Here is a 19,901-nt window from a genome sequence, read left to right on the forward strand (position 1 = left end):
ATCTATCTATCTATCTATCTATCTATCTATCTATCTATCTATCTATCTATCTATCTACCTACACCTCTTGTTGCCAGTGTCTCCTGATCTTATCTCCAATGAAAGTTAAAACATTGTAAGAATCTACTGCAAGATATCACATCCTATAATTATCCATTTCTAAAGAGAAATGACAATAAAAGTGAACGCACGACTGTACGCCGCTAATCGATCCCTTTTTACAGACTCTTTTCTCCCCTTGGACTTTGGAAGCCAGACAGATACCAATTTGTGTCTGCCAGATTGGGAGCAGCAATAATGGGGAACACAATTCAATCATTTATTGATTAACATTTCAGCTCTATGGAACTGAAGCCATCTGGTGGGTGGACATTTTGGCAGATTGTGAGTCGTGTGGATAATGGTCATTGTAGATATGGCCCAATAACAAAGGAATGAGCCTCTTCCCCTGCCATTAGAGGTAGACTTCCTATCAATCACTCCACCAAAATTTGCACACACAGAAGAGACAGGATATTTCTGAGATCTCTCCGTCCCTCCATGGAAACATTGGTTCCCGGGGAAAACAAGTGCTTGTCACTTTGCTAGCATATACAGTGCCTGGATAAGTAGTTCATTTCCCTGATGATCTGGAACTTGGGTTAGGACAACATAGATTTCTCTCTCTCTTGTTTTTCCTGAAAACACACAGGACTGCCTTACCAAAAGACAGCATTGAAATACGCTATCTGATTGGCTTTGCTCCGTTTCTTTCTTGCCAGTCTGCTGTTCTGCTGAGAGAGAGATGAGGATATAAAGAAAGGAGCTTTGCAAGAGACTCTAATGCCCTTTCCACCTGTAAATATGGGATCCAACAACTCAGGTTCAGATTCTAACTGACACTTTCTACCTGTATGATCCCTGGGTAAGTCACTTAATCTTGGTCAGTTTTCATTTCCTCAACTATAAAATCAGGATCTTAATAGCATCACTTCTCTCAGTATGTGGCCCAGGAATATAGGCCTTAGTTCTTTCCCTTTTTGTAGTTGTTCTTTCTTATTTTACATGAAAAGGATTGGGGATGGCTATGACCTTCTAAGCCTTACAAGGTCAGGGAAATGACTTTACAGAGGAAATCCTGGGATTTGCTTGAAGACAAATAAGGAGCAATGAAGTCTCAAACCTTCAGAAACAATAGCAGAGATGCAGACTCATCTACCTATCACTCATGTCATTTAGAAATGAACTTGATTGGGCAAATGCTTTGGAGAAACAGTGTTAAATTCGGCCCCACTTTTCCAAGGGATCCAAGAGAGAGGAGGGTGCCCTCAGATGTAGGGACAGGGTATTTATTCTTCTCTTTTTGCTCTATCTTCAAAGTATATATCCTAAGTAAAAGTTGATTTATGGTAATTAAAATATGCGAATTGTTCACAGCACTTACTTGTTTATAGAAGAAGCTTTCAGGAAGTTAGATAGCTTACTACTTCTATACACATGTACGGAGATGAGGGAATATCCTATGATTTCTTGTACTGAAGACTCTTATGTGAGTATATTTCTTTTGCAGAGGATTAGGAGGAGGGGTAACTGAACAATAAAAGTTGGACTGAAGCAATCAAGCAGTCATCAAGAATTTCTTGAGCAATCATTATGTGTTAAGCATGGTGCCAAAGATGGGGATACAAAGAAAGCAACAGGAGTCCTTCTCCGAGGGAATGGGAATTCTCAGGAGGAGACAACATACAAATATTATCTAGCATGTAAATAACTAGGTATGTCAAGTCTATACTCTGAGAAGTTTAGAGGGAAAGCATTAGCGAAGGGATGGTATGGGCAGGAAAGGTCTCCTGTAGGAACTGACATTTGGGTTGAGGTTGAAGAAAAACTAAGAAAATATGAAGAGGAAGTAAGGAAGGGGAACATTTCAGGTATGGGGGAAGGGAGCAATAGGGAATAGCCAATATAAAGACTGGGGAATGGAATGTTGCTTGCATAGAACTGCAAGTGGGTCAGTGCAAATGGGTTATAGAGAATGGATGGAAGGGAGCTAAGTATAAGAAGACTGGAAAAAGAGAAAAAATAATTAACAATAAATAGCATTTATATAGTCATTAAAGTTTGCAAGTCTTTCCATATATTATTTCCTTTGGTCCTCACAATAACATTGTGAAGTAGGTGTTGTTATTATCCCCATTTCACAGATGAGGGACATAAGACTCAAAGAGATTACCGACTTGTCCATGGTCATAGAGCTACTGAGTATTTGAGGCCAGATTTTAATTCAGGTCTACCTGACTCCAAGTCCAGTGCTCTATCTACTCTGCTGCCTAGCATCAAGAGGTCAGGTTAGGAAATTCCAGAGGACAATCTATTTGTTCTGGATGGTCAGAGTTCACCTTGAAAGACCTTTCTAGCTCCAGAGCTCCAGGAGACTAGGATTTAAGTACTTTCAGGATGGTTTAGCTTCTAATATCTAAAGGTGATTTTACCTTTTTTCCAGATTTGGTCATTGCTTTTTGAGAAGCGTTTATTAAGTACCTACTTTGTACTTGGTACCGTTGTGTAGCAGATGGACAGCTGACAACAGATAGAGGGGTTAAAGTGTTGCCTCTGTCACATGTTGCTTTTTGGGATCCTGGGCAAGTCACTTAACCTTTTAGTCCTCCAGGCATTTCTGAGAATATAAATTACAAAGCAGGTGGCGAGTTAAAGTGGCAGAGGGAAGATCTTGGCCGGGAATTCCCTATGCTGATGGAATCATAGGTATGTTATTCTTCAGTTGTTTCCATTGTATCTGACCTTTCATGACCCCCTTTGGGATTTTCTTGGCAAAGATAGTGGAGTGCTTTGCCATTGCCTTCTCCAGTGGATCCATTTTGTCATGTAATCATGCCCAGGGTCACAGAACTAGGAACTGTCTGGGGCTAGATTTGAATGCAGATCCACCTGACTCTAGGACCAGTGCCCTATCCACTGAGCCAGCAGGTGCTTCAATCACAGGTATAGACCATGAGAATGATGATGGTGGTGGGAGTGATGATGATGATAGTAAAAGCTAAATTTATTCAGCTTCTTAATATTTACAAAGCACATTAGATGTACCATTTCAATGGAATCCCATTGCATCAAATTTAAGATGGTTGATTATTAATTACTAAGTGAATTGTATGGTGAAGAGGAGTTATGCCTTCAGAGAAAGAACATGTCCTGTAGTTTCAGATAATGTTTTATGATTGTTGATTATTGTTAAATTTACAATCAACCATTTTTTAAATGGTGAAAAGTTGGACCTAGCTGTCTACATGGAAGAGGTGTTTCTTGTACCAGGACTCAAATGTTGGAATTGAATCAAAGGACTTTTTTTTTCAATCAGCAACTCTCCATGAGAGAGCCTCTTATTCAGCCTGCCAAGCCATGTTGCCAGACTGGACAGTGACTATCAACAAAACCCACTTATTGTAATACAATTTACACTTCTGAGCCTTTCTTGTTTGCTATCATTTCAGAGGCCATGGAAAAGCTCAGGGGATCTCTGTTTCCTCCTGAGTAAATTGTTTCTTGACTTGAGCAGATTAATACTTAGTATTTAGCACAGCACCTTTCTCAGTGAAACAGTTGTTTGGATTCATTTTTTCTGCTTTCATTCAATCATTAGTGTCCATCAGAAAATGATTATATATGTATAATCATAAGTTTTTCTACTAAACTGACAATTGACTAGTAGATACAGTTGACAGAACTGGTGTCCCTGTTCCTTAAGTCTCTCTTCTGAAACGCTTTTCTTCCTGTAAGAAATCCTATTACAAATTTCTCAGAAGCTCATGGAAGCTTAAACTTTCAAACCCAGAAGGATTTATTTAGGCCCATGTCTCCATTTTATTGTTTTGAATACATATTTTTTATTGAAGACTTTTGTTATTACATAATTTTTATTTCTGGAAAAAGCCTACCCCCAAAATTCACTTATTATAAAACCTTCTCTTGTAAGGTACAGAAAAAATAATTAAGCAAAAGCACCTGACATGATTGCATATGACAACAAATAAAACATTCTACTCTTGTAGTCCTTTACCGAGAAAAGTAGAATAGAATGTAAAAATGGAATATTTAATGTTTTGAGAGTTACAGTTCTGGGGTTTATATTCTAACTCTGCTACTAGGTAGCTGTATAACTTGACCAAGACTTGATTTTTTTTGATGCTTTTGAAGCATCTGTGTAGGATAGTAGATAGATAGAGCTCTAGATAAACCTGGATTCTTTTTTATAAAATAGTCATTAAATTAAGCCAAAATCTCCCTCAAAATGGGCTGTGTTGGGATAGCCATAAATGCTCCCCTACTCTTTTTTTGAGAGGCATGACATACTGTTGTTGTTCAGCCTTTTAGTTGTGTATGACTCTTCATAACTCCAAGAATTATATCATACCAGTGCCTTTAATCCCCCACTGTCTCTTGAAGTTGTCCAAATTCATGCTTGTTTTATCCATGATGTTATCTGTCTACCCTATGCTCTTCTGTCTCCTCTTCCTTTTGTGTTTAATCTTTTCAAACATTAGGGTCTTTTTAAATGAGTCCCATCTTCTCATTATATGACCAAAGTATATAAACATTAGCTTTGGTATTTTATGTTCTGGTGGATAACCTGAATTAATTTCTTTAAGTATTGGGTGATTTGATCTCCTTACTGTCCAAGAGACTCTCAAAGTCTTCTCCAGCACCACAATTCAAAAGCATTGATTTTGTGGTGCTTAGTATTCATGATAGTCCAACTCTTTCAGCTATGCATTGCTACAGGAAAAAGAAAAGCATAACTTTGAATATCTGGACCTTCATCAGCTAGGTGATGTCTCTGATTTTTAGTGTACTCACTCCATCCATATTTGCTGTAGTTTTCCTTTCAAGGAAACCTCTTTAATTTCATGACTGTAGTCACCATCTGCAGTGATTTTTGAGCCCAAGAGTATAAAATTGGACACTACTTCCATTTCTTCTCCCTCCCCCTCCCTTTTTTTTGGGGGGGGCAGGGAATGTTAGGACCAGTGGCCAAGATCTTAGGTTTTTTGTATGTTTTAATGTTAATCACTCTCTGTGTTTACCCTCATCTAGAGACTTCTTAATTCCTCTTCACTTTCTGTCATTAGAGTGGTATTGCCTGTGTATCTGATATTGTTGATATTTCTCCCAGAAATTTTGATTCCAGTTTTTGATCTGTCATTTCATATGATGCAATCTGCATATATAATAAGATAATAGTATATAACCTTGTCTTACTCCTCTCCCAATCTTAAACCAATTCATTGTTCCATATTTGGTCCTAACTGTTGCTTCTTGGCTCACCTACAGGTTCCTCAGGAGACTAGTAAGAGGATCTGGTCCTCCCATCTCTTTGAGGACTTGCCATGTTTTGTTGTGTCCACACAAAGACTTTAGTGTAGCCAATGAAGCAGAAGTAGATTTTATTTTTCTGGAGCTCCTTTGCTTTCTCTATAATACAAAGAATGTTGGCAATTTGGAGTTTATTTCCTCTGCCTCTTTGAAAACCAATTTATTCTTCTGGTGATTCTTGGTCCACATATTGCTAATGCCTGGACTGCAGAATCTTTTTTTTTGTTTGTTTGTTTTGTTTTGCTTTTTGGAGGGCAATTAGGGTTAAGTGACTTGCCCAAGGTCATATGGCTAGTTTTTGTGTTAAGTGTCTGAGACTTTATTCATTGTGCCACCTAGCCACCCTGTGGCCTGCAGAATATTTTGTTTTGTTTTGTTTTTGCTTTTTGGAGAGCAGTTGGGGTTAAATGACTTGCCCAAGGTCATACAGCTAGTTTTGTGTTGTGTCTGAGGCCAGATTTGAACTCAGGTCCTCCTGACTCCAGGGCCAGTGCTCTATTCACTTGGCCTGCAGAACCTTAATGAGGGAAATGGGCAAGTCAATTCATCACTGTTGACCTCAGTTCCTTGGCTCTGTAAAAAAGAGAGGGCTAGACTAAATAGTGTCTAAGGTCTTTTCAACTCTAAATCCACAAGTTTATGATTACCCTTGCCCTGCTATTACTATATTTGGAATATTTATTCAGGTTTTTTGGGGGGAGCTATATTTAGGAAAGAAGAAGAAAGGAGGGAGGTGAATATTGGTGTGTGTGTGTGTGTGTGTGTGTGTGTGTGTGTGTGTGTGTGTAAGGCAACCCACTAAGCAAGGTGCTGGTGGATTCACTTTTCACAGAGTCCTGAGAATCAGGAGCTGGAGCCTGAGTCCAAGTGGAAGAAAGTGGGAATCTTGGGAGCCAAAGTAGGCCAGATCAAGTGAGGACGTAGGAATGTGGGTGCATGAATAAATGTGGCAGAGCAATGGTGGTGGTGGGCTCTGAGTCTCTCTAAATTCTTATCAATGAACACCCCTTTCTCCTCCTCTTTTACTCCTTTCTCCTCTGCCTCCTCCTCCCTCTCCTCTATCAGCCCAAGACAGTGAGCTACCTGCATACACTCTCTCCTAGCCCAGCATCAAAGATACCCACAGAAGGTCAAAGAGTTGAAGACAACCCAAGTACTAGCAGCAGAGGATGTTCTGATGGAGATAACTTAAAGGACTAAAGAAGAACAAGAACTGAGGGCAAGTTCAACCCAAGAGAAAAGGAAGGCAAGATCTCTAGCAAGACTGCTTATAATTTGTCAAATTGCGCAAAAATATTTCAGAAAGAACTTGCAGTCATTACTTTGGATCTTCCTCCAAACTGTCATGTTGGCCCCAAAGGAGACATTATGAATGACAGTCAACTATCTTGAGACACCCTAGGGTCTGTCTATGGAAGAGGAGTTTTCTTTCTTGACATTACCTTCTCACCAGACTACCCATTTAAAGCACCTAAGGTTATATTTAGGACAGAAACTTATCACTGTAATATTAATAGCCTAGAGATGATCTGTCTGGACATTCTAAAGAACTGGAGTCCAGCCCTTACCTTTTCTAATGTTCTTCTCTCCATCTGCTCACTTCTCACAGATTGCAACCCTGCTGACCCCCTTGTGGGAGGTATCACCATTCAGTACACAACCAACAGAGCAGAACATGACAGAATGGCCAGGCAGTGGACCAAGTGATACACAACATAGGAGCCTCCCATCATGGCTTCTGGACAGACCTCTCAGCAAGTACATTCACCAAATGCATTAATAACCCACCCCTCCTTTGTGGACTTATGTTTATGATATTTTGAACCACTTTGTGACCATATGTTGTCCTTTCTTTTTATTTCATCCCCCGTCTCATTTTTCAGTTGTGTTAACTTGAAAGTTGTTTCTGCTCCAAATAGATGGAAATTTTTTTTTGGTTTTTGTTTGCTTTCAGAGCAAAGAATATTTGATCAGTAATAGCACAGGGCTTGGTCATAAAGCTTTGTATTTATGTGCTTTTTTCTTTCATGCATTCTTTGAGAAAACAAAACAAATTCAGAATCATACCTCAATTCTACTTCAATATTTAGGGTTAATTTTTGTGTTTTGAAGTCTTTAATGGTGGGTACATGGTACAGGGTACAAGTTTTCTACAATCACTGTGCATTACTGACACTTTGTTTATTACTAAGCCTCCTGTCTCACACATGAAAGACTATTGGCTTGAACAAAATAATATTTATTTTGGTTTATTTAAAGTGCTTGTAAATTTCTTGGGGATCTGACTCTTTTGACTGTGTTGATATAAACCTGTATTATAAGAGAACTCATTAAAATACTGTGGAAAATAGAAAAGGAAAGTAGGGAGGAAGAAGGAAGGGAGAAGGTAGGAAGAAAGAAAGGAAAGAAGGAGGTAAGGAAGGAAGGGAGGGAGGGAGGAAGCATCTTAAAAAGTGTTTACTTTTTGTTAGCCACTTTATAATTATCTCATTTAATTTTCATTACAACCTTGGAAGATAGGTTTATTATTTCTCTTTTCTACCACTGAGGAGCCTGAGTCAAACAGAGGTGAAGAGATTGCCTATGGTCACAAGGACATTGACAATCTGAAGACACTCAAAGGAGGGTACCTAAAATGGTGAGGAGATTTAAGACTGCAATTTCAGAATGGCGATGAAGATGCTGGTTATCTTGATAAAATTAGGAGCAACAGCAAGACTACTTCATATGGATCTAGTTTTCCTAAATACTTTGCCATTTGGCTTTAAAGAGAGAAACCTTAGAATGGAGAGAAGGGATGTCTTTAAACATTTGAAGGAATGATAAGGAGATACTAGGGATACTAGGTTAAACTTGGCTTGTTTTGGCCAAGACAGCAGAAATGAGGCTATTAGATGGAAGATGTATCAAAATAGACTTCAGTTCCATATAGAAAATCTTCCCCAAATGAGAGATATGACAGAGGGCAATGGGCTGCCACAAGAAGCTTGAGGGATCCTCTTTCCTTGAAGTCTCTGATCTTATTCTTGCCTCTCATATTTCAGGGATGTTGCCAAGATACTTGCAGGTCTAGGGCATGAAAGAGAAACTATAGAACAGTGGTGTTAATCTCATGTCTCCCAAAGTCCCAAGTGGGACCCAAACTATATTAAAATATAGTTGGAATAGTTGGAAACTATTTAACAACATACATGAGAATACACTGCAACATAATGCGAATTTGTGACTTTCTAGCTCAACATGTGGCAGCCATATTGAATTCCTATTTGAGTTTGATATCACTGTTGTAGCAGGCCTTCCAAGTCTAAAATTTCTTGATTTTATAAATCTGTGAAGGCATGTGGTCTTTCCACTTCCCAATACCTCACTTTCTTAAAATAAGATGGATAGTCACACTCCACTCTAAGAACATCCTGGGCATAGTAACACAGAGGAACAGAAACTAGATATAGATCAACATCTCATGCCATATGCCAAGATAATCTTGAAATGGATACATAGCTTTAAAGGATGATGTCATAAGTAAATTAAAAAGTAAGAAAAAAAATCACATTTCATATCAATGATCATGGGGAGAGTTTGTGCATATACCAGAGCTAGAGAGGAACACAAACAATAAAATTAAAAAAAATGACAAAAGGACAATTTTGCTTATGTATTTTTATAAAAGTTTTACACAAAATTAATGAAGTTCAAATTAAAATAGAAGAATCTAAGTTCTCTGATAGAGGTCTTCAATTATACATGTATACACATGTATGCATGTGCATAAATTATGTACATATGTATGCACATATGTATGTGTGTATACACATATAAGTGTGTATATACACACATACATATATCCCTATCCAAATAAATACACACATATCTATCTATGTCTATCTATCTATTGCAAATTAAAAAAAAAAAAGAGCCTTTCCCCAGTTGATAATTGATAATTGGTCAAAGGATATAAATAAGCAATTTTCAGAGGAAGAAAGCTAAGCTATTAATAGCCATATGTAAAATTTTCCAAAAACTATTAACAAGAAAAGTACAAATTAAAACAACTCTCAGATTCCCCATCATAGCATTCAGATTAAGCACTGTTGATCGAAAGGAAAAATTACAAATGTTGGAAAGTAGGTACTGTACTGTACTGCTGATGAAACTGTGAAATTGTTCAGACATTCTGGAAGGCAATTTGGGACTCTAAGTATAAAAGGGCTTAAAAAATCCATACCTTTTGAACCAGAGATACCACTAGTAGTTCCATATGTAAAAGATTTTTTTTTAAAAAGAAAAATTAATTGTATATACAAATATTATCAATAGTAGCTGTTTTGTTATGTTAAAATGCTGGAAATTAAAGGGGTTCCTATCAATTGTGATATAATTGAGCAAATTATGGCATATGAATATAATGGAATACTATTTTGAGAAAGTTTGAAGGGGATGGTTTCAGGGAATCCTGGGAAGACTTATATAAACTGACACACAGTGAATTGAGAAAAACAGGAAATTACCCAACAGTAAGAACACTGTAAAGACAAAGAACTTTGAAAGACTTCAGAACTCTGATGAACTCAAAGACAACATTGGATTTCAGTAGATTCATGATGAAACACACTATGCTCATCCTGATAGAGAGATGATATACTAAGTATAAAGATTGAAATACATGTTTTTTGGTTGTGGAAAAGTATTTGGTTAGCTTATCTGCATATTTGGTACAAGAAGGTTGTGGGTATATTTTTTTGTTATTATCTTTTAGTTTAATTTTTTTCCTTCAGTAGGGTGGGTGAAGATTGATTTTTGCTTATTAAAAATAAGATTAAATTGAAAATATTAACACTGAGTTACAAATTTAGTGTTTGTTTTAGCAAGTGATGATGCCAATGTATTTTTGTAACCTCTGAATATGTAAATACTGAAATATCATAATGACAATTGACAGTAACAAGTAAACAGCTTGTGATATTCCAGGTGAGATCCTTCCTTTACCCTTCCCTTCCTCATTGTATTTTTTTTTCTTTTTTTACTTCAACTTCTGTCAGCTTCCAAAGAACCTAAACTATTGCTTTTCATTATTCCTTATTTATTTTTATTTGCTTTATTTTTTAATTAGTGGGGAAAGGGAAAAGAATAGGGATAGCAAAAAAAATCTTTAGAAAGAGCCTACTTAGTAATTTCTTATGCCATTTTCTCCTTACAGTAGTTCTTTGAGGTAGATGTTATTATGACCCCAGTTTTAGATTTAAGGAAACTGAGGCAGATATTGGTTAAATGACTTGTTTAGTGTTATAGAGTTAGTGTCTAAGGCTGGATTTGAACTCATCTTTTTGACTCTGGGTTCAGAATTCTATCCATTTTGCCATTCTAAATAACTACCAAAACATAAAAAAGTAAAAAAAATCCACAAGACAAACATTCAAACTCAAACAAAGCCAATTTCTTTATTGCCTATAACCAAAAGCTAAATCTGCATTTTTAATCCACCACCTCTCTGACAGGAGTGGGTTGAATGCTTCATTATCTGTCTTCTGGAATCATGGATTGTCATTTAATTTATTAGAATTTTCAAGTTTTTCAGAGTTGATTTTCTTCATAACATAGTTGGTATGTAAATTATCATGGTTTAGTTCAATTTACTTGGCATAAGTTCACACAGATCAAGCCAGTTGGAGCCCCATGATTTCTGTGGGATTTTATATTTATTTAGACTTTTAAATTTTTATTTTTTTTTATCATGACTGGTTCTTAAAGGATTTGAGGATATTTGCAGGATAAAACACAACAAAAAGAGGGAAAAAATAAATATAACAGAACAGAGATCATATAAAGGAGTCCCAGAGAGTTTGATGCCACTAGGCTTCCAAGAGAGTGAATACAGCAAGTTGTTCCTCAACTTACTTCTCAGTTCTTTGGCCACTGAGGTCAAAAGAGAAACATGCTGGCTTACACAATGTTCATTATGTGATAAAATAAGCATAAAAACTCTATGGGAGGCAAGTTTCTTTTTTTTTCTTAGAATTAAGTTCAATTGGAATATAGGAGAAATTTAAGACAACCCCACTGCCCTTTTGACATATGAAAAATAGAATTTACATATTACTTAAACTTTGAAACCACTTTATAAATACTTCCTCATTTTATCTTCACTAAAACCCTGTGATGTAGGTGGCACTATTATCCCCACTGAAGAGATGAGGTTGTTGAGTTTGATTGCCTAGACACATACAACTGACAAGTGTCTGAGATGGGATTTGAACTTAGGACTTCTGGACTCTAACTCAGGCACTTAGCCACCATGCCACCTAGCTGCTTTGAGATGATGAAAAAGATCATAGTAGGCCCAGGTGGTAAAAGACCAAAGTATATGTTTTGATTGACTAAAAACTTAGTAATTCAGTTTAATTTTGTTAATATTTATAAGATAGTTGTGATGTTGAAGACACTATGATAACTGCCAAAGTATTTTTAAAGTATTTTTAAAATTATGTACTTAACAATTTACAAAACAAAACAAAACAATATGCATACATGAAATTGTGAGGTGTTGCTTTATGTCAATTTTTTGGGGAGGGTTATTAAATTTAGCATGTTAGTTTTAAAATTGACTTATTTTCATAAACTTCTGAATTTCTTTTAGTTTCTTTTTGTCTATTTTTACATTTTGTCATTGTTCTTTCATTTTTTTGTATTACTTATCACTGTCATTTACCACTAACCGTCTTCCCATAAAATATAAGGAATCCCTTAACAAATTAATATACTTAAGCAAAACAAATACATACATATAACATGTATGAGCATATTGTGTCTCCTTGTATACCTTTCGACCATCACATATCTGAATAATGAGAAGCTTGCTTCATCTTTGTTCTTCTACATTCATGATTGTCCATTATCAATTATGTTGACTGACATTGTATATTTTTGCTCTTTCTTTGTATGCCTAGCACTGAGCATCCTTAGAACTTAGCAAAGTACCTAGCACATAGTAAGAGCTTGCTCAATGCTTGTTAATCAGAAGACTGATCTGGATTCTGATTTTTTTTCAAAGTTGTGTTTCTTTTTAATATTATGCTCATCTTATAAATTTTCACCTTGGCTTCTACACATTTCATTTTCAATAAGTTCTTACATGTCTTCCTACCATGTCTCTGAATCCATTATATTCCTCATTTCATATGGAGTAATAATATTCCATGACATTTAAATACCATGTTTTGTTCCACCATCTATTTTGTTTTCCATTCCTTGTTATAAAACAAAAAAATGTCACTGTAAATATTTTTCTACATATACCTACATTTCTTGTGTTTTTGAACTATTATAGTAAAAATTAATAATATGATGATAATTTTTATGATAGTGATAGTGGAGAAGATGATGATGTAAAGTCAATCATGATCAGCTCTCTTGAAGACTGCTGCTCTGAATAATTTTAAGGATCTGATTGCATAGTATAGTGAACTCTCTATTCAGAAATAAACTAAAGCAAAACATTCAAGAAACTAAATTCCCAACAATATAACATAACAACTTATTAATAAGGTAGACACATAGTCTTAAACAAAACATATCATTAAGTAAGTCACACTATCCTCAGTCAATATAGAGTGCCCAAGTCAAGTTTTCTTTCATCTTGACTCCAGGCTAGCTTCCAATCATCCTTAAGTCAATAATCGGGGTAGCAGAAAGTACAAACACCATCCACCCCTAGGTCACAGTATGTTACAATTCCATCAGTCAGCAGTGAATTCCCAAATAGTCTTCTTTCATCTTAACTCAAGGCTGACTTCCAAACTCCATGGATCCTCTTTTATAGACTGGCCACTGCCAGCTCTTCCCTGGATTCATCTAACTGTTGCTTGGATTTACAGGTAAGCAGCTTTCTCATATCTTGCCTAGATTCACATGTAGACAATTCTCTGCCCCTGTGTCCTGTTCCCTATCACAGCTCACAGGGACTGCTTCACTCCAAGCTCTCCACAGTTTCTGTTTCTAGGAAAACAAAGCTCAACAGAGCTACAACAATATTTACACACATTGCTAGCATTATCATTTCAATTCACTTTCTGTCTGAGTAATCAACACAAATCAACAGAATGCTTCTGTCTAACAAAGTAACACAAATCAAGAGAGAAAATCCTTCTGTCTGACAAAGTAATACCAACCCAGAATAACAGACAGAACAACAGACAGAGTGCTGACATCACAAACATTCTCTCTCTTAGCTCTCCCTGCTCTCAGTTCCTGCTTGAGCTTTTATCTGTTCTGCTCCTTCCTGTTCCACCCTTCTTGTTCTTCTCTTTTGGCAAGCTCCTCCCAGCATGAGCTCCATGTGATAATGTTAGACCTATTAAGGACAGGGAATGTTTCCAAACTCCCTTAGATCTATTAAGGGCAGCGCAAATGTATACTGTTTCCAACAAAGACTTGACACTATTAAAAGTGAGGTTCAAAGACACTTGAATAGCTGAAACAAGCACTAAAGTACTACTTTGCTTACCATTAAAGATGATGATAATAATGATAGTAATGATGAAGAGGATGAGGATGATAGTGTAGTTGAAAAAATCCTGGATTTAGAATCAAGAGTTTCTGGTTTCAATGTGAGACTCAACCACTTACTACTCATGTGTCACTGGACAAGTCATTTCATTTCTCTGGGTCCCAGTGTCCTTACTTCTAAAATTTAGATCTTAGTCAATGTTTCTCTGATAATATAATAACAGCAACAATACCAGCCATAAAATGAAAGTTCAATAAATTAAAAGCATAGATGACTTGATTATCAAATCCCCACATTGTACTAACCTAGGAATGATGACTATTTGTTGAAAGATAGATTTTGGATTTAAAAAAATATATATTGGTAGACTGGGACATTGGACCAAACCAATAATATAAATTTTTAGAAAAATACTAATAGGTGCTTTGTTGGATCACAAACTAAATGTGGAACAATAAAATAATATGTAAAACAAAATGATGATGCAAATTTATGCTACATAAGAATAAAAATAAAACTACATGCTGACTCATACCAGTGAATTTCTAGTCTCACTATACTTCATCTTAGCCAGAACTTATTTGGAGTATTGTGTTAAGGTCTAGGTATGACACTTTAGACAGCTAAATGTTGCAGTGGATAGAGCACTGGGCTTGGAGTCAAGATTTGAGATCAAATCCTGCCTCAGAAACTTCTTAATTCTGTGACGTTGGGCAAATAACTTTGTTTGCCACTAAAGAAGAAATGACAGATCACTCTATTATCTTTGACAAGAAAACCCGGTGGATCTCTGTCCATGGGATCATGAAGAGCTGGACATAACTGAAACAACTGAACACTTATGACATTTAAAGAAGTATATTGATAAGTTAGAGAACAGCCAGAGGAAAATGTATAAGGTGATGAAGGACACTGAAATCATGCCACATAAGGACTGATTGAAGTAACTGGGAAACTTGAGAACAGAGAAAATTGAGTAGAGAACGTGACTGCCGTCTTCAGGAATTGCAAAGTCTGCCATGTGGAAGCTGGATTAATCTTCTGTGGATTTGATCCATTGGAAGTACTAGGACCAGAATATGATGTCATGAATGAAAGCGTGATGGGGAGGCGAAAAAATGAGCAAACATGCAATTTGTGCAAGCATCGCTTTGCCAAATTTCTTAGCATTTCCCTGCCCCCTCCCCATTAGAACTAAAAAAAGCACTTGACTGCAAGATATCATAATCATGGTCACTATATGCATAAATTAAGGTGGGCCCAACTATATAAAGTAAATTGTATCTTCTAGAAGCTGAAGGATGTGTCCAGTACAAAATTTCACAATACTTCATATGACCTAGAAAAGATGTTTAATGTGGAAAATTAAACTTACAGACACAGTTGGATTTTATTGGATCCCTCACAAAAGAGAGAAAAAAAATCACCCAAATATTGCCATACATTGCACATACATCACTATGTATTAATATATATATATATATATATAATATGTATTAATTCATATAAAATGCTAACAAAATATATGATTGGCAGGGAAGGCTTGTTAACTAAAAAACAAAACAAAAAAAACCCACACTTGCATTCCTTTACAGCAAAATTACAGAATGAGAATTGCTATTCTGCATTAAAAGGATTTGTTGGATGAATATTCAATTAACAACTCTATCTCTTGAAGAAAAAGGATTGAATCTTACTGGCTACCACGAAAAAAAAAATGAATGAGCCTCTCTGAATTGTCTTTGGAAATGTAATACAATACTGGGGGTTAAATTTTGTCATTTGTAGCCTTGATGTTCTCTCTCTCTCTTTCTCTCTCTTATGATATCATATTGAGTCATGTTTCATTATTTTGGAAGGTTATTAGGACATACACACATATATGCATACATATTTGTGTGTGTGTGTGTGTGTGTGTATGTTTATATCTGTTGTTCAGTTGTTTCTGTCATGTCCCATTTTTTGTGACCCCAATTGGCCTTTTCTTGGCAAAGATACTATAATGGTTTGTCATTTCCTTCTTAACTCATTTTACAGATGAGGAAACTGGAGCAAACAGGGTTAAGTGACTTGTCCAGCAGCACACAGCTAATAAGTGTCTGAGGCTAGTATTTAGTAATACATACTTTCCTGACTCCAGGCTGTAATAGTAATGAGATTTGAAGTTCCTTTTGTATTGCTAATCTGAAAGGTACTTATCCCTTAGTACTTAATCAAGCCTCTGTTAAGGAAACAGAAGGTATGAATTACTGTTGCTGATGTAACAGGAAGGGGTTGGCTGAAACAGGAAATTAATGCTTTGTGTATATAAGGAGAAGCCCCTGCTGGGTCAGACAGAATTTCTTGGGACAAGCATCTGGAGGCAGAGCAGTGGCTGGAGAAAACTGAGAATCAAAAACTGAGTAAGATTTTCTTGGAACAGGCTCATGGAGGCTGAAGAGGAGCTGAAGAGGCTGTAAAGGAAAGACCCTCCCAGTTTTGAAAGAATGATTTTGATTCTGAAAGCCTGGATGGAGTGATTTTGATTTTGGTAACCAGCTGAAGCTTCTGATGACTTCAAGGGCCAGTCTGAGTTGCTGAGTATTTCTGAGAGCCAGTCAGAGCTGCCAAAGACTGAGGAAGCATGATAGTGATGCTGGTACTTTGGTTGTACGTGTTTGTGGCTTTGTTAAGCCTTGACTTCCTGGGAACAGAGACTGGGAAGGATTTGAGATGAACTGGACAACGTGAGCTCCAATGTTGAACAGGAACTGCACAGAAAGTTGGACAAGGACCTGGGAGCTGTCTGCCCTTGAACCCAGGTTACAGTTTGGTGAATCCAGGTTGGATCTGAGACCATGGAAGGGGATCCAGGGAATCTGAGAGACCACCCTGAGTCGAGATGAAAGAAGACTTTACTTGGATAATGTGTACTAATTAAGAAATTGTAAATTTACTAGTGACCTAGAAGTGGAAGGTCTGTGTAGTTACTAATGATTGAATAGTGAATAATGAAGGATGATTGATTGACTAAATGATTGTACTTAGTGATTGATAACTGAATGAGTAATTATGTTGTAACCTAGTATGCCCCATGAGTGGAAAACTTTGACTATTGTACTTTGTGATTGAATTAAGTTTTTTGTGAATACTTGAGTTACTAAATTATTGTTCTTTGTTCAAAACTTTGTGACCACTGTGGTGGAAACTATGTGGCAATTTTCTGTGATAAGTTGTTGTGAATGCTGTATTTTGATTATCTATGATAAGTTGTAAAATTGTGAATGCTGTACCTTGATTTTTTGAATGTTTTGCTTTGATTAGTTATGGAATAGAGTGTTCACTATACTTTGTAATAAGAATCTTAAAAGCTGGTCCCAGTAGTGTTATTCTGGAAAGCTGCTCATGCATGCACGGCATTACATTATGGTGTAGTCAGCAGTATTATGAAGTATAGTGCCTCTATTTGTTAATGTAATGGAAAGTAGAGAAGTAGTTCACACCTTGTTTCAGCTATTGAATCAACACCTTTTTTCAGTCTGTTAAGAAACAGAACTTGTGAACTCCTGGGGAGGAGCTAATGACTATATAAAGGGCTAGAGACAGCAGGAACTGAGAAGAAGACTCTTGTGATGGCAGAGTCAAGAAGGAGAAGCCTTTTGGTATAAGGGCAGTCTGTTTGTCTGCTCTGTCTGTGTTGATGTTTGTTTATGATACTTTGTACAGAAGCCCTGGACCTTACTGGAAGCCCTGAAAGAGGATTTTCTGGTTGTATATTTACAAAAAGTCCTGGAGGAGGGTTTTGGAGGTCCTGGGACTTTACTGATGATTTCTGCTGACCTCTTGGACCTTGTTTGTGGGTCTGTGTTGATTTCTATGTTGATGATTTGTGTTGAGTTCTCAGACCTTGTTGGTGGGTCTGAGTTGATTTCACAGGCAGATAGTGAATTGATGAAGGTTCCATCAATGTCTTTGAATATTATTGTGGCTCTATTAAGCTTTGTCTTCCCAGAAAGAGGAACTGTGAAGGATTTTGAGGTGGACTGGACACTGTGAACTTCAATATGGAATGGGAACTGGATGAATAACTGGACAAGGATCTGGACAAAGAACTGGGAGCTGCCTGCCTTTGAACCCAGGTGTCAGTTGGAGCTGGGGCTATGGAAGAGGAGCCATGGAAGCTGAGAGTCAGCCTGGAGTCAAGATGAAAGAAGACTTTACTTGGGTACTGTGTACTGACTGAGAAGATTATGAGTTACTATGACCTAGGGGTGGAGAACTTTGACTTTTGTACTTTGTGATTGAATTAAGGATTTAGTGATTGACTACATGATTATACTTTGTTGAAAACTATTGTGACCACTTTGGTGAAAACTATGTGGCCATTTTAGTGATGTCATTGTGAATGCTGTATTTTGATTTTCTGTGATAAGTTGTAACATAGTGAATGCTGTATTTTGTTTTTTCTGTAAATGTTTTTCTCTTATTGGTTACTGAATAGAGTGTTCACTATACTATGTAATCAGAATCTTGAAAGCTGTTCACAGCAGCAGTACTCAGGAAAGCTGCTCATGCATGGCTTTACACAGGCTGACACTATCTGCTCTGCTACCTAGCAGTCTGATTCAACTGATGACTTACTTCAATCCCTACATAGTGTTGTTCACACTGAATTCAGGCCTATTTGTTCATAACTGTGGGATTTACTTGCTTCTCAGCTACTGTGGGATGAGGTGTAAATCATCACTCATAAAGGTTTTTTCTTCTGCCTCGGGCATGTATTTTTTATTTGCCTTGAAACCCAGATTCTGGAAGTTTGGAAACAAAGGGAGGCAATATTTGATCTACCTTGGGGCACTGATGCTACATTGGTTACAAACATAAGCCCTGGAATGATGGGATGCTGAGAAGACCAAGGTCAAAAGCTCTACTACTGGTTGCTTAACTGGTTTCTAAGCTCCACTATGAGCACTGAGCAAAAGTGACATAGTGAAAGCTGATAGGTCTTTGTGAATGTCTCCTTATTCAAACAAAGAGCTTCTTTTTCAACAGCTGATTAGCTGACTAGAGTTACTTGTGTGATGTCTACCCATGCTCCATAATCTTTCTCTCCAAAGTGTTTCCTTTACATAGCATCATCATGCTCTCAGGAATAGATCCCAAGCATTTTACATGTGGAGACATCAGTTCAGGAGGTATGAGCATTTACCAGATATCCATGGCATAGGTGGGGATATTTTCTTTTTAAAGCAGACCTATGATTTCATAAGGGTCCCTCTCTTGAGTCCTTCTCTTTTATACACTCCTTTAAGAAGGAACTCCTGATGAAGAACTTCTTTTACCAATGAAGTTTTTGAAACCTATCAACCAATCATACATATTTATTAAGTGCCTACTATAGTCATAATATCTCCTACATATGTCCTCTTCTCTTCTTTCACACACTTGCCACTGTAATTCAAGTTATCTCTACCTCTTTTCTGGATTGCAGCAAATTGTCTCTTAAGAGTTTACTCTTGGGGCAGCCAGGTGGCTTGGTGAGTAAGAGCACTGGCTCCAGTGTTGGGATGACATGTGGATCGAATCTGGGCTCAGACACTTATTACCCACCCAGAAACACCTGGCCATGTAACCTTGAGCAAGTTACTTAACCCCAATTGCTTAGGGGAAGCCAGGTGGCTCAGCGAGTAAGAGCACTGGCCCCAGTGTCGGGATGACCTAGAGATCTAATCTGAGCTCAGATACTTAGCACCACACCCAGAAATAACTGGCCATGTAACCTTGAGCAAATTACTTAACCCCAATTGCTTTAAAAAAAGAGTTCACTCTTTTTGAAGTCTCTCCCCACTCCAATTCATCTGCCATAAAGCTGCCCAAGTGATTTTTCCTATAGTCCCATTCTGCGCATGTTGATATGTTACTCATTAAAATTCAGTGACTCACCCTTGGCTCTTGGATAAACTGTAAATTTCTCTCTTTGGATTTTAAAGTATTTTCCAACATGGCCTCAACATACCATTACATCCTTTTTATGTATTACTCCTACTCCTTT

At 37.0% G+C, this 19,901-nt stretch overlaps 1 pseudogene; it reads left to right on the top strand.

Annotated features, from left to right (window-relative positions):
- The first annotated feature begins 1,486 nt into the window (after positions 1 to 1,486).
- LOC138145550 (ubiquitin-conjugating enzyme E2 E2 pseudogene) lies at positions 1,487 to 7,150 on the top strand (annotated as a pseudogene).
- Positions 7,151 to 19,901: the final 12,751 nt, after the last annotated feature.

The sequence above is a fragment of the Petaurus breviceps genome, unplaced genomic scaffold (assembly GCF_028583685.1).
Source record: "Petaurus breviceps papuanus isolate PSGF00001 unplaced genomic scaffold, PetGlider_PUasm1.0 139, whole genome shotgun sequence".
NCBI classification, from domain to species: Eukaryota; Metazoa; Chordata; class Mammalia; order Diprotodontia; family Petauridae; genus Petaurus; species Petaurus breviceps.